Source organism: Carettochelys insculpta, chromosome 7, assembly GCF_033958435.1.
Source record: "Carettochelys insculpta isolate YL-2023 chromosome 7, ASM3395843v1, whole genome shotgun sequence".
NCBI lineage: Eukaryota > Metazoa > Chordata > Testudines > Carettochelyidae > Carettochelys > Carettochelys insculpta.
Genome location: NC_134143.1, coordinates 68,083,959 through 68,098,674, shown reverse-complemented (window position 1 = coordinate 68,098,674; position 14,716 = coordinate 68,083,959). Strand labels below are relative to the sequence as shown.

The following is a 14,716-nucleotide window of genomic DNA, read 5'->3' as shown; positions in this document are numbered from 1 at the left end:
GTGCATAAATAAACAGATGAAGGGGAAAAGTGAAGCCACAACCTAAGGAGCAGGTTCTGCAGGCGCCAGAACAGGGGCTGCACTCTGGAGCACTCGAGATAGGTGTGCACCAAGTCAAGGTGGTTTTGTAATGTACTTAAGGGAGGTAACCCAGGATAGGATGATCCTTTGGCAGAGCAGTGCTTGGCTCTGTGGTGACTAATGGTGACTAATTAGCCACCTCCTAGGTGATATTTTTGAAACTCAGCTGATGGCTTGCAAGTCATCTAGTACTCAAATCACAGGGCAGCAAGCAGCTCAGTTAGAAATCTTCCATTTTGGCTGAAAAGCTGTTGTGCCTCACAGCCCACGTTTTCATGAATGAAATGTCAACCAACTGTACATTATGGTGGCCAAGTTTTTCAAAGTAGAGTGAAATGCCAACACTTTGTAAAGTGCCCAGCTGTTTGCAATATCTTGACTTGTGGCTCCTCTACCAGATGTTCACCTTAAAAGGGCTAGATTTCCAAAGACCGAGTGTTCCGTGCGCTCTGAAAATCAGGCCTCCTTAAGATGTCCCCAGTAGAGGTACAGTCATCTCCTGAGATACGCACATTCGAAATGCACATATCTCGCATTTACATGAGAGAGGGTGGGGGACAGTGCTGTGGGAGGGGGAGAGACCCCACATTCCCATGACTGGAAGCCAGCTAGGCAGTTTTTTTGAAACTTTCCTGACCGGCACTAGCTGCCTGCTGCCATACCACAAATAACGAACAAAGATGACCATCCACATGAGAAAAGCAGAAAAAGAAGAGAGCCAGAACACTAGCTACTGTGTGGACCAAAAGAAGAGAGCCTTAGACTTTACAAAAAAAAGGCACAATACCTTCCATTTTTATCAGTAAAATGTCACATTTGGGGATGACGGAGACACAGTTTGTAGACACCTGTCTGTCTTCATGAGGCACCAGCATGCAATAGAGCCGTACAGGTGAATACAGTGAAGAAAGTAGCAGGCTACTTAATGTCTCAATGGGTAAAATCCATCACACAGTTTACCTCATGCAGCAGCAGCATGAGCATTAGCCTGCTCAACGCAGGGTTTTGTGGACAGAATTGGTGGAGCATCCACACATAAAATGCATTTTCTCGACAGTTTGTTGACAAAACTCAGCACTTTCACTGTCGGCGCTCTGCCTCTCAGCCATGAGGCATAACGGTGCTGTCAACAGACTTAGTCAACAAAAAAGCTGTGTGGATGCTCTGGGGGGCTTTCTCTCGACAAACAGGGCCATCCAGAACAACAGGCAGCCCTCTCTGGTATCCTTCCAGGTGCCTATTTTGTCGAGAGTGCAGCCAGCCAGTATGACCACTCTGTCGACAATGTGGAGCACTCTCCTGATTGTTTTTTGGGTGTGGCCACACCCTACCAACAGAAGTGTTGTCAGGAAATCTCTTCCGACAATCACTTCAGTCGACAGACTGCTGGAGTGTAACCGTAGCCTATTTTCTTGATGTTTACTGTCCATTAGCATAAGAGTAAAGCCTTCTGTTAAGTCATTTCACTCTATATCAACACGGAAATCTGTGGGGTTATTTCTGAATTAAAATCAATGCAGGGTGAAGCCCAAAAACACTGAACAACATTTCTTCTCGTGTTCTCTATTAGATTCTCTGGCAATCAATAGCTTTAACTCAGCAGGATACGGCTCCCAGGCTACGTCTACACGTGCACGCTACATCGAAATAGCTTATTTCGATGTAGCGACATCGAAATAGTCTATTTCGATGAATAATGTCTACACGTCCTCCAGGGCTGGCAACGTCGACGTTCAACTTCGACGTTGGGCAGCACCACATCAAAATAGGCGCTGCGAGGGAACGTCTACACGCCAAAGTAGCACACATCGAAATAAGGGTGCCAGGAACAGCTGCAGACAGGGTCACAGGGCGGACTCAACAGCAAGCCGCTCCCTTAAAGGGCCCCTCCCAGACACAGTTGCACTCAACAACACAAGGTACACAGAGCCGACAACTGGTTGCAGACCCTGTACATGCAGCATGGATCCCCAGCTGCGGCAGCAGCAGCCAGAAGCCCTGGGCTAAGGGCTGCTGCACACGATGACCATAGAGCCCCGCAGGGGCTGGAGAGACAGCGTCTCTCAACCCCTCAGCTGATGGCCGCCATGGCGGACCCCGCTATTTCGATGGTGCAGGACACGGATCGTCTACACGTGCCCTACTTGGACGTTCAACTTCGAAGTAGGGTGCTATTCCCATCCCCTCATGGGGTTAGCGACTTCAACGTCTCGCCACCTAACGTCGATTTCAACTTCAAAATAGCACCCAACACGTGTAGCCGTGACGGGCGCTATTTCGAAGTTGGTGCCGCTACTTCGAAGTAGCGTGCACGTGTAGACACGGCCCCAGTGGCACTATAGCATGGATGCACAGCAAGGGCGAAAGGTTAAATTTGAAAAAAAAAAAAAAACCTGATAAGTCTCCTAGCTGATCTGTTATGCAAATGCAACCCTGACAACAATTCAGGGTCTTTGAGCTTTGCTGGGGGGAGGGGTGAAGATACAATATGCTGAGTAGAGATGTTTTGAAATTAAATTGGAAAGTCTGCATCCTTGAGTAAAAACTCATCTATGATGAGCAATTCGAACACCTGAATTTACCTGCAAACCAGAATGCCCCTGTAGCCACCAGCAGCCAGAAGAAAACATCACACGACTCTCCAAACAAAATGGTCAAGAAGACATTTTGAAATATAGGCAATGTTTGTGAGTATCCTACTTTGCAAGGTGTATTAGTGGCTGTGCCTCACAGTAAGACCCAGAGTATTTACTGAACAGGTTCTTAGCACCCATAATCTCCAAGCCTGCAGACTCTCCAGGCCAGCAGTCAAACCCCCAACCAATGAGCACCAAACGTAATTCATGTGATCCTTTCTGCAGAAGAAATGGAAAAATATCGCAAAGCCAGTTGCATGGAGAAAGGCTGCAGCAAAAGACTTTCCTTGGGAAAGGGACTAGTGGTGAAAAAACACCCAGTATTAATGCGAGATATATAATGCCTTTTGGACTGCCTATTCTGAAACTTACAACAGCACATAAAAGTGAAAAATTAGCATGCAATGAATAATTTATTTAGCACGTTACTGTTGTTTAAACAAATCACTTTCGTGAAAGCGATGTGTATTCAAGCAATAAATCACTGGTTAGCGCTCTGTCACCAGGCAAAGATACCACTTGACAGAATTACTGAATGGCTTTGCCGGGCCATGAGGCAAGTACAACCAAGATAAGGGTGATGTTCTTGAGTAATAGACTTGGGAGAGGGGAAGGAAAATACAAACAAAGACAATTTTTGCCTTAAAAGTAAGATTTTCATACTAGGAAACCAGGAGTGGTGCTTATGGATGTAAGTGCCTTTCATATGCAGAGCCCAAAAGTAAGTTAAAAATATTAATTGGCATCAAGCTTAACAACAGCTCAGTGAGATAAGTAGGTATTATCATATATACTGTAGAGAGGGGGCACAGAGCTTATGGAACTGAGTTGTGCACTCATAGTCAGGGATGGAAACCAAGGTTCTTCCTGATTTCTGATTCTGAACCCCTAAATCTTGTGCCTCCTTCGCCTCTGACAGGGGCAGATGGATTTCAGAAGGTTTAGGTCTGTTCTGAGTTTCAATCACCAATTTGCTCTTTTTAGCAACAAAGAAATCAAGTCAAAATCCATCTTCCCATGGAACAGTTGTAGCCCATGTTCTGTCTTGCTGGCATGTGTGACTTCTCTGGAAGTATCGGAGGGGTAGCCATGTTAGTCTGGATCTGTAACAGCAACGAAGGGTCCTGTGGCACCTTGTAGACTAACAGAAAAGTTTTGAGCATGAGCTTTTGTGAGCACAGACTCACTTCATCAGATGCTGGTCAGATTTCCATGACCAGCATCTGATGAAGTGAGTCTGTGCTCACGAAAGCTCATGCTCAAAACTTTTCTGTTAGTCTATAAGGTGCGACAGGACCCTTCGTTGCTGTTCTCTGGAAGTGTCACACATAAAACCTGCAACAAGGGAGGGATGCCAGAGGTAGGAGAGTAGAATTTTGCCTGCAGGTCTCAGCAGTCTGGTTTTCCCAGTGTGCTAAAGATGTCTATGACATGTCCCAGTAAGCACAGAGTGTGGGGAAGGGAAGAGACACTTAATGAGGACGAATACATTATTCCTCACGATGGTATGTTCCTTAGCATACAGATAAATGTACTATTCAGACTAAGACTACTCCACAAATTCCCCTTTACAATCCCTCTCCTTACTGCACCAGCACTCAGCTAAACAGAGCAGAACATGAGAACTAGGGGTCACCAAATGAAATTAATGGGCAGCCGGTTTAAAACAAACAAAAGGAAGCTTTTCTTCACGCAACACATGGTAGACCTGTGGAACTCCTTGTCAGAGGATGTTGCGAAGGGCAGGACTTTAACAGGGTTCCAAAAAAAATTAGATGAATTCATGGAAGATAGGTTCATCAATGGATATTAGCAGTGGTTTTACTGTGCTGGTACCTTCCCAGACTGAGTACCGGTACCTCAGCAGTCCCAGCCACGAAAACCCGGGTGGGGTGGGGGCGGGGTGCAGCTGAGTACCAGCTCCTCTTTTTAATTTTTTGATCCAGGAACAATAACCAACAGAAGGTGCACATTTCAGATTTGGGATATAAATTCCTGTTACGCACCTGTTTTCACTGGGCATATATGTTACACAGAATGCGCTGATACCATCAGTACAAACATTGTTTTCTTTCGGGAAGAGAGGAGGGCTCAAATTAAAACCCCTAGCAGTTGCTAAAAAGATTGTTAAAGAAATGTGTAATAACCACAGGTGGAAAATGTACCCAAAAAGTTACCTGAGTAAAAGTACAGCTGCTTTTGGGGAAGGGGGAATGTACTTAAGTACAAGTCACTAGTGTCCCTCTGGAAAACACGTGCACACACGTCACATTTTTATTGTACTCCAAGTATCCATAAGTGAAAACAGCTGCATTTTTACTCAAGTAACTGTTTGGCTACTTTTTCCACCTCTGGAAACAATCCAGTCTGTGATAAAAATGAAATCTACCCCCAGCTCCACTTCCAAAGAGAAAAAGTTAATATCTCACTCAAACACAGATTATTTTAGGAAAGGTTTCACTACCAGCCAGAGGAAAACAAGTTCCACATGTTCTCAGCAAGCATGTACAGGTCAAAGGGATCTTGCAGTGATGAGCACTAAAGCACAGGGGTCACACGGGTTATGACAAACTGGTCAGTTTGGTCACATTAATGCCTAGAAAAGCTGTCCTCCCATTTCGACATATGAGCTGTGGCTTCCTGCAGCTAACTGTCTCAACTACAAACCACACTGTGTTAGGTTATGAAATTACAGCCTAGGAGACTGAACTTCCTAATTTACCTCCAGCACTGATGCATACGTCCCAGTTGGTCCAGCCAGCATCCTCAACCTTGACCAGGAGGTACTGGCCTAATAGGTGAAAGGTTAATTTAGTGTCCATGAGCTGTTCAGTCCTTAGTTTGCTGCGTCTGTGGTCACAGCCAGGGATGACACAGCACAAGTCAGGGTACAGGGGAGTGCAAAGTGTTCCCAGATCTCATCCCTGCTTTAACTGAGATCCCTTCCCTGTTTAACTGAGATCAGCCTGAAGGCTGCCCTAAATTATTTGGGCTTCCCATTGTCCTCAGCTGGTTGATACAAGAGGAATGGATCAACAAGACATAAGGATTGGGGAAACTGCCACTATCAAAGGCAGAATTCTGATGCCCGGGTGTAAGGGAGTAAGAGGAAGGCTGGGCAAGGCCAGGGTTAATCAGAGCCTGTTTGCCCAATTAGCCCCACCCCAGTTCACCACAGCCAGTGTCAGGCTTGGTGGCAGTATAAAAGGGGAGAAGCTAGTCCATTTCAGGGCTAACCAGCCAAGAGGCAAGAGGCTGGCTCTGGTGCATGCAGGGCCTGAGCCAGAGCTGCCACCAGCTTGGCTGCTGAAAGAAGGAGCCTCTGAACTCTTCCCCAGGCAGAGAAGGGGGAGAACCCCAGAGAATGCAGAGGGGAAACTAGACTCTTGGGGCCATACCCCAAACTCACACTACAGCCTCTGGGGTGAGCTGCAGACCTACACCCGAAGCCTCTACGCCCCGTAAGGGGCCTAGCCGTTAGGCCACTCTGCCATTGGGGGAACCGCTTACACCCAGGTATTTATTTTCACACTCTACATCCATTGTATCAGGGAGCCCAGCCCAGCATGTATGTGAATCAGTGGAGATTGACTCGGGAGATGCTTATGGAACCAGGAGATCACCACGATGGTCCTTTCTGGCCCTATAGTCCACGAATCTCCAATGTTTATTTCACACTTGCACAGAAATCAAGAGACTTTTTTTCTAGCCTGGCAGTTGCCCTGAAATAAAATAAGCAAAATCCAAAGCCAACAAGCAGCTGAACATTCATAGAGGAATTTCTTAGGGTACATTTCTCAACCTACATTCCTTATGATAGGGCAGCACAGGAATTTTCCTTTAATACACTCCTGCCTGTGTTTTCTCTGCTTTCAGAACACCGAAAGGAAAAGAATGAGAAGAAAAAGGCTAAGGAAGTCTGTTCTTTAACATTAAACCCTGTCCACCTTCCTTGGGGGCAGGTAATTGTCCCCTATCGTTAGGAAAGCACCCAGCTACCATTAGCAAGTCTCAGTTCAAATCTTGTAATGGAAGGAATCATTCCTACCCTTGAATGAAAGCATTTTAGTAGCTCCCATAAATGTCAGCCTTCAAGAAGCACATTCGGGCCTTGGCATTCGAGCTACTGAAAGTAACGATGTAGCAAAGATGATATAAGCCTTAAAACCAAAACAACTTGGAGCATTTTTTGCGGGGGTGGGAGGAGGGACCCTAGAGAGGGTCAGGGGAATGACAATGTTTGATTGATCTAGTCATCCCAAGCAGGGCCAAAGTATAAAATAAGTGTGTGTGATAGAGTGTAGAAGAATTACATTGTCCTCCAGCGAACATGGGATTAACATCAACCCAGATTCTTCCTGCCCCAGTATTGATGCTGCAGGGAAGGACAGTAAAGATTTTGCTTGGGGTGCACATGGAAAGCTGGAGTATAAAATGGGGTATATCCAAAACCGAGTGGCATTCATTTGCCCTAACAGCTGGTGCTCATGGATACTGTGCACCACACAGGGAAAGCGAGGAGTCGAGAAATAAAGTGACTTGCACAAGATCACCCTGCAGGGCAGTATCAAAGCCAACAACATAAAGGGCTTTTCAGATTACAGGAGAAAAGCATAACATAATCCAATGCCTGGAGCTGAAGCTAAACAATTTCAAATTGCCACTAAGGTGTTCCTTGTTAACACCGAGCAATTAACCAATGGAACAATTTACGCAGTGTTGTGGTGGATCCTCCATCACTGACATTTTTGTATGAAAACTTGATTTTTTTTTCTGAAAGATCTGCTCTAGGAATTATTTTTGAAAAGATCTCTGGCCTTTGTTCTACTGCAGTCCAGAGGTTTTCAAACGGTGGTCGGTGGACCACCAGTGGGTCATGAGCTCCATTCGGGCAGACCATGGATAGATCCACCTCCGACACTCATTCAACACCTGTTGCTTTATTTTCATGGTTTCAGGCTATTGGAGGCAAGCAAGTTCAGAGCTCATAATGTCAATCACCACCACCATCCATAGCTTCTTGCAGAATGAAACTCAGCTAGGAAACCAATTTATTATTTTTGACTATTTGTGCAGTACTAAGAGAGCACACACAAATAAAGGCATTATATTCCCAAAAGTGATTAGCCTCTGAGGTCCTTTCTATACTGCAGTCAAAGGTGTGACTGCAGCTTGTGTAGACATGTCTAAACTTGCTTTGATTTAGCTAATGTCAATATCAGGAGCTGTGAAACCACGGAGCAGGAACTAGCCTCTTTAATACATATGCATGGCCCTAGATGAGGATCTGACACATAGGACATAGTGGAAAATTCTGGGAAGCTGAGGGGTAATGAAGCCAGAGCAGAGCACTTTTGCAAGGTCAGAAAATTCAGAGAATGTCATTTTACTCTACAAAATGGCATGCTTCATGCAAGGACAAACAAACAGTGTCCTCTGCACAGCATGATTTTAAGGCAAATCGTGTGCAAAGTCACTTCATTCTGGTAGTACCAGTACTTGCACACTCAGGACTATACTGTTGCTCAGAACTGAGGACGATTTGATTTGTGGAACAAATTTTCAAAGGCTGGAAGTCAACAAAGTATGGACCTCAGTGGAATAACACCAATATAGACCAGCTGAGAATCTGGTCCATAGCAGATAGGGCTCCACTGAGAAATCCCCAGAAGAAGAGATGATTTCTACTCTCTGATGCAGATTTGCATTTGGTGTATATTGGCATAACTCCATTGACGTGAATGGAGAAATGGTGGTTTACATCAACTGAGATCTAGTTGTGTTTGGTTTTAAATTGCTACATATAATACAGCTCAGGCCAGGTCTATACTAGGAAAATAAGTCAATTTTATACACACAGTTCTATTTATGGCAATTACATAGCTAGAACTGACTTATCTGAAGTTGACTTACCTGGCTGTCTTCACTGAGGAAGGTGGACATGAGAGTTTCTCCCGTCAACCCCCTTGAGGAGTACAGAGGTTGGCTGCCAACCCTCATAGATCGATTCCACACGTCCCTAACAGGAACATTAAATCGAATCCCGGAAGATCAACTGTGAGTAGGTCAAACTTCTGGGTAATATAGACGTGTCTTCGGTTCTTATGGGCTTGATAGAAGAACGGGCCTCAGGGGAGGGGTTTCAATGAAGACAGAATGGTGACTTGGCCAACAGGGATTTTGAGTTCATTGCATGGAAAAGGGCAGCATTAAAAACGCATAGATAAGAATGGGGGTGATGTCATAGGTGTAGTCTGAATTCTATACTGGGGCAGCAGATCCAGTCAGTCCAATAGCACTGTATGTGTAGGGGCTAATTCCATGCCTGGCCACGGCTTGCAGTTTGCAGGGGCAACGTCTCTCCTAGCCCCATAGTCTGCTCCCAAGTGATCAATGAGGCAGTCAGGCTGTGGGTGGAGCTGACCATTGGTGGAGGAAGAGGGATAAACTGGAAAACAAGATCTGATAATATGTTGGGTGGGAGCAATTTTGTATGGGCTTGAAGGCAAGAATGAGGTGGGGTTGGAGGAAGTTCCGCTGTGCCTTGGATTTTACCCAGTAGCATTCAACAGTGCAGGAGCAGACTCACAAGAAGTGAAGTTTGTGCATGAAGTAGGTTTGGGGTAATGGCAGTATAAAGAAAGAGAGGAGGCAAAGGGGTCAGGGACAGCAGATAACAACAAGTAGTGAACACCAGCAAAACCCTTGGTCCCTCAATAGAGCCACTAACCACACATTTTACCTCACGTCTGTAACCAGCTTCAGTGTACAACATTATGAACATCATCTATCATCTTTTTAAAGTGATATGGCCAGCAAACATTAGGATCCAAACTTAGAAGGGAGGAAGGAAAGAATAGGTCAGAAGATAAAGAGTGGGGGTTTCTTTTTAAATTTCACTGAAAATCTATTTTTTTTTATTTCATTTCATCCCCTCCTGGCAGTGATCTCAACACAGCAGCTTTGAGCCAGAACATGAGAACCTGAAAGTGAAACCTTAGCTGGATCTAGGCTAACAATTTATTCCAACCAAACTACATCACTCAGGGATGAGCAAAAGCCACATCCTCAAGCGCTATGGTTACGATGAACTCACCCTGGGTGTAGACGTGACTAGGTCAATAGTAAAACTCCTCTGGCATCCTAGCTGCTGCTATTTAGTGAGGTGGATTAACAACAGTGACAGAAAAACCTCTTCTGTTGCTGTAGGAAGGATCTACACCATGGGCACGGCTTCACTACCAGCCAGATTGACAGGCAGTGATCGATCCAGCAGCAGTTGATTTATTCTGTCTTGTATAGTAGCCAATGTCTAGTGAGAAATCAACTACCAATTGCTCTCCCATTGACTCTGGCATTGCACCAGAATGGTCAGCATCTTCTGACAATTCACTGCAGCAGAGATACCATGGTAAGTCGCTCCACGTACAGCTTCATGAATAAAGTCGATGAAGTTGTGTAATGGAGCTCAATCTGCCCCTCCCCCACAGCGTAGATCTGTCCTATTGGCACAGCTGCTGCACCCTGACTGTGCCTAGTGTAGACACAGCCTTACTGAGAAACAGATGGTGAAACTCCCCAATGTAATTGACAAACCTGAAGGAAACAAAGGTTTTTTTTTTCACTGAAGCATTAGCATAAGGGAGAAAGGAAGTATTACCCCTGCCCACACACACCAATCTCTAGTGTGCATGAACCAGTGCTTGAAACTCAAGCCTGGCTGGGGGCATGGGTTGAAGTTTTAAGTACTGTTAATACTTGATCTAGAAATACGAGGCGGGAATTACTTGGTACACCTTAAGTTAGCACAATAATCCTATCAATCTACTAATCCAATCACTCCGGGCCGCTAATCAATTCTACCTCTGATGATGTAGTAACCGGAGCTAATTGAGGTAGTAAAAATGAACCCCAAAAGTAAAGCGAGTGCTACAGAGATGGAAATGCATGCTAGGAAGGGCTGTGCAAAATGTTCCATCTCGGCTAGGTTTTGCCTTTTCTCTTTTTTCCCTTCTTTTTTTGTGACAGAACATGGGGATTTTTGACCCCTCCCACTAATAGTGTCTGCTTTCCATGGGAAATTTTGTTTGCTTTTTTTTTTGTTATTTTTGGTTTTTCACCAAACATGGAATTATTTCCGTTTGGCTGTCCTGCTACAATGGCTCATGTTTTCTTGATGTGCCTGTTCCCTTCTTTGGACTAGCCTGCCCAGCCAGGCTTTATCTCCCATGATACACCACATTCCACCAAGAAGGGAGGCCACGATGCCCCACGTATACATAGTCCAACTACGGAGCTGGAATATAGAGAAAAATGAAATTACAACTTACATAAGACATAACAGCGGCATTTCCACATCAAACAATTTCAGATTTTGGCCCTAATATTTCGATTTTCAATTTTTTTGTTGAATTTTGTCAGGGGAGAAGAGGAGAGAAAACGTTTCCAAGCTCCTCTGGAATTAGTAGTTTAATTTCTTTCTGTTTTATCAGTGAGGGTGTTATTAATAACCAAAGTAAAGAAAGAAATCCTGTTGCAATTGGAACTTAAATATGCACGTCTTTAAAATGGAAATTGAAAAATATTCAAGACTGCAAAGAGGAAACAGCAATTTAAATTACAGCAATTGTAGCACCATCCTACTTACAGTGAGACTGTTCCTTGAAAGGAAAAAACAAAACAAAACACTTGTTCCATAGCATACAACTTCACTGTATTGCTTGCTCTTAGAATATGTGGCATTCTCCTTAAAGCCCCAGCTTCTGGAGTCATAGGAGTTGATAAAAAAAAACCAACTCTAATTTTAAAAAAAATGACCTGCTGGTTGCAGAAAAAAGCAGGAAAACATGATTCATAGAAGCCCAGAAACCAGAAGAAAACAAAACTCAAAATACATTAGTTTAAAAATTATGATTTTGAACCCTCATGATTTCTGAGTACCTGGAATTCACAAGACTGTGACTCATCTTAGAAGTGCTCCACTCCCCTTAACATTGTCAGTGAAAGCCGATTTCTGTCCTGCAGACTTAACTTGGAACTACCCAAAATGAAATTCAGTTCTGAATTATATCGGCACGATATCCTTCCAAAAGGGATTGCACTGCATAGATATCAGTTTATGATTAAAGACCTCTCAGCCGCTATGGTGTTGAACCAATAAATGGCTCCAGTAAAAGATTCCTAGCCTCCTTCTTCTTCCAAAAGCCTATTTTTTAAAAGACCTCAAATTCAAAAAAAAATATTAAAGCAATTTTAGGTAAAAATCTTCTCGTGTTTGCACCTAAGATGCTATGCAGGCCTTTTGTTTTAATTTATTTTTTGTATGGAAACATATTATTTAGTGTTTATGCCATGTTAAAATTCCAAGCCGAGGTTTGAAAAGGCAAAGAACATGTCACTATGAAATGAACCAGAACATTTTGCTGGAGAAGAACTAGATGAAGAGGCAATAACTCCGGCTCCTTGATAGCAATCTCACAAAGAAGAGACAAACACCCTGGAGTCAAGCACAGAGCTGGGGAATTTTTTTTTTCCTTCTCTTTCTTCCTCTTGCTTTCTCACTGTGTGCACAGAAAGCAAAGAGATTGCTCATATCAAATCAGCGAGTGACAAGGGACTGCATGCCTGACAGACAGAAAGGCACAAATTAAAGGGGCTGCTTGTCAGTGGCCACATACACTACTCAGCTCAATCAGCTGCAGCAATGTTTTAAACAGGAAGGCAAAGAAGTGACATTGGCATTGATCTTTTTAGCAATAAACTCGGAGCTTGTAAACTTGCTCAATCTCAAGGCACCAAGAGACTTTCAGAATCATTTAAGCCCACAAGAAGGGGATCTGATTTGGCCCAGAAAGAGGGGAAGATTGGGGAACAGGTCAGTACTTCCATCTCTGGACCTGTAGGTACATTTGGAGCTGAGTAAATAATTGTTTGGGGGAACTAATCCTGAAACAGGCAGATTGGTTCAATTCTAAACGTAACTGAATTCTGTCCCTTGCCGAAACAGAACAAAAATCCTTCCTGAAACAAATTCATTTTGGATCAAGCAAAATATTTTGTTGGACTCCTGCAATGGGGTGTATGACCAGTTCCCCACCCTCTATTCTCAAGCACCGGTTTCCCTCCCAAATGAGGCTGAGAGAGACCTCAGGGTTGTTTTTTATTCGCCTTAGCTTGTCCCACCTGCATTGGCCTTGTCAACCCAGGGTTGTGCACTCAGTCCTTGAGGGGCCCTTTCATGCTTCTAGGACAGGTTAGATTAATAAAAAAAAAAAAAAATGTCAGGGATGATGATAGGTCCTGCTGTGAGCGCAGGGGACTGGACTTGATGACCTCTTGAGGTCCCTTCCAGTTCGATGAGATATATATAATCACATATACACACTCTTCATGGTCTCTCTCTCTCTCTCTCTCTGTCTTCCTCCCCGCCCCCAAGATTTACAGGGATTTCTCCTCTTACAGAGTCAATCCAGCTAGGAAGCCTCCAGCTCTTGCCTAATGTCAGGTTGTTTTGGCCTTGTTACATTTCCAGAGAACACGCTGTTTTAAAGCTAAAAGCCCCTTGGTTCTGAAACAGTGCAAATGAACGGTTTGATTCCTCTCCCTTTTTTCAGTGTAACCTATTCATCGAATTCAAACTAATACAAGTTAATTAGGGTGACCCTACCTCCCCTGCCCAAATATGGGACAAGGGGAATGATGCCATCCCAGCCAAAATGGGATGGAGGGTCCCCCTATCTGGGAGTCAGGCGGCGTCTGCCCTGTGGGGGCTGTCATCCTCCCACTGAAGCTCCCAGCTTCCATCAGCTGGGGGACCACCATGCTGCCACTCCAGCTCCTGTCCTCCGGTGCAGGTCTGGCTCCCTGCTTCCCCAGCGGGGGGGATGTTGGAGGGCAGCCGCACCACAACGAGGAAACTAGGGGAAGCTGGGGAGCTCCCAGCTACCCCAGCTGGGGGCAGACCTGGGAGGTGGGGTAGCCATGGCCAGGTCTAGCTCCCCCAGCCAGGGAAAGCTGGGGGGCAGCTGTGCCACTGCAGGGGAGCTGGGACAGTGGGCAGCAGCCACAGGAAAATATGGGGAAATTAGCCCCTTTGCCCACACAAATCAGGACGCCATCCTGGCATCCCAAATATGGGATTGTCCCACTGAAACTGGGATGGATGGTCACTCCAAGGTTAATCCTTTCAGAGTCCCAAACTTTGCATGTTTCAGTGAATATTTTATCAGTTTGACTCCGTACACCATCCCGCCCCCCCAACCTCCCAATGCACCAGCTTGACTGACATGGGTCTAGTAATTAGAAAAGCCGCACTGTGGATTTTGGGCTATATTCTGTGGATTCGGTTCTTCTATATAACCTGCACAAAGCCTGGTGAAAGGGGGAGCACTCATCCTGCGGACCCTCCACGCTGCTGAACAGTGAGGAAAATGCTGCTGTGCTTTGTGACAGTCATGGGCAACCGCTAAACCCATGGGTATTGGACCGGTTTTTTCAGGAAGCCGGGTGGCAGTTGAAAGAGGATGCACTAGGTCACAACAACAATCACATTTAGCCCTGATCTCTCTTCATCTACAAGTGGGGGGCAGATGGGCCAAACCTGAGCAGCATGCAACTCCGCATACTGGGTCTTACCCCCTGGACTGCAACAAGAAGTCTTGTGGCACCTAATCGGCTAACAGATATTTTGGAGCATAAGCTTTTGCAGGCAAAGACCCCTTCATCCTGAACCGCAGGCATCTGTTAGTCTGTAAGATGCTACAAGACTTCTTGTTCTAGAAGATACAGACTAACACGGCTACCTTTCTGATACTTGTCAACCCCTGGAGCAGAAAGCCTGAGAAGTACTGCAGGGCTCCCCCGTCCTGGGCCTTTGTGTATGATACACACCAGTAGTCTCGAGAGTTGCCAATTGTCTAATCGCACAAACCCTAACACCCTTGTCCTTCCCCCACCTCACCTGTTCCCTGAGGCCTTGCCCAGCATGCTCCATTCTCCGC

At 45.1% G+C, this 14,716-nt stretch overlaps 1 protein-coding gene across 1 annotated transcript in view; it reads right to left on the bottom strand.

Moving 5' to 3' along the window:
- Positions 1 to 14,716, bottom strand: part of SORCS1 (sortilin related VPS10 domain containing receptor 1) — a 474,417-nt gene that overhangs the window by 327,058 nt on the left and 132,643 nt on the right. The gene's annotated exons all lie outside the window — the stretch shown is intronic.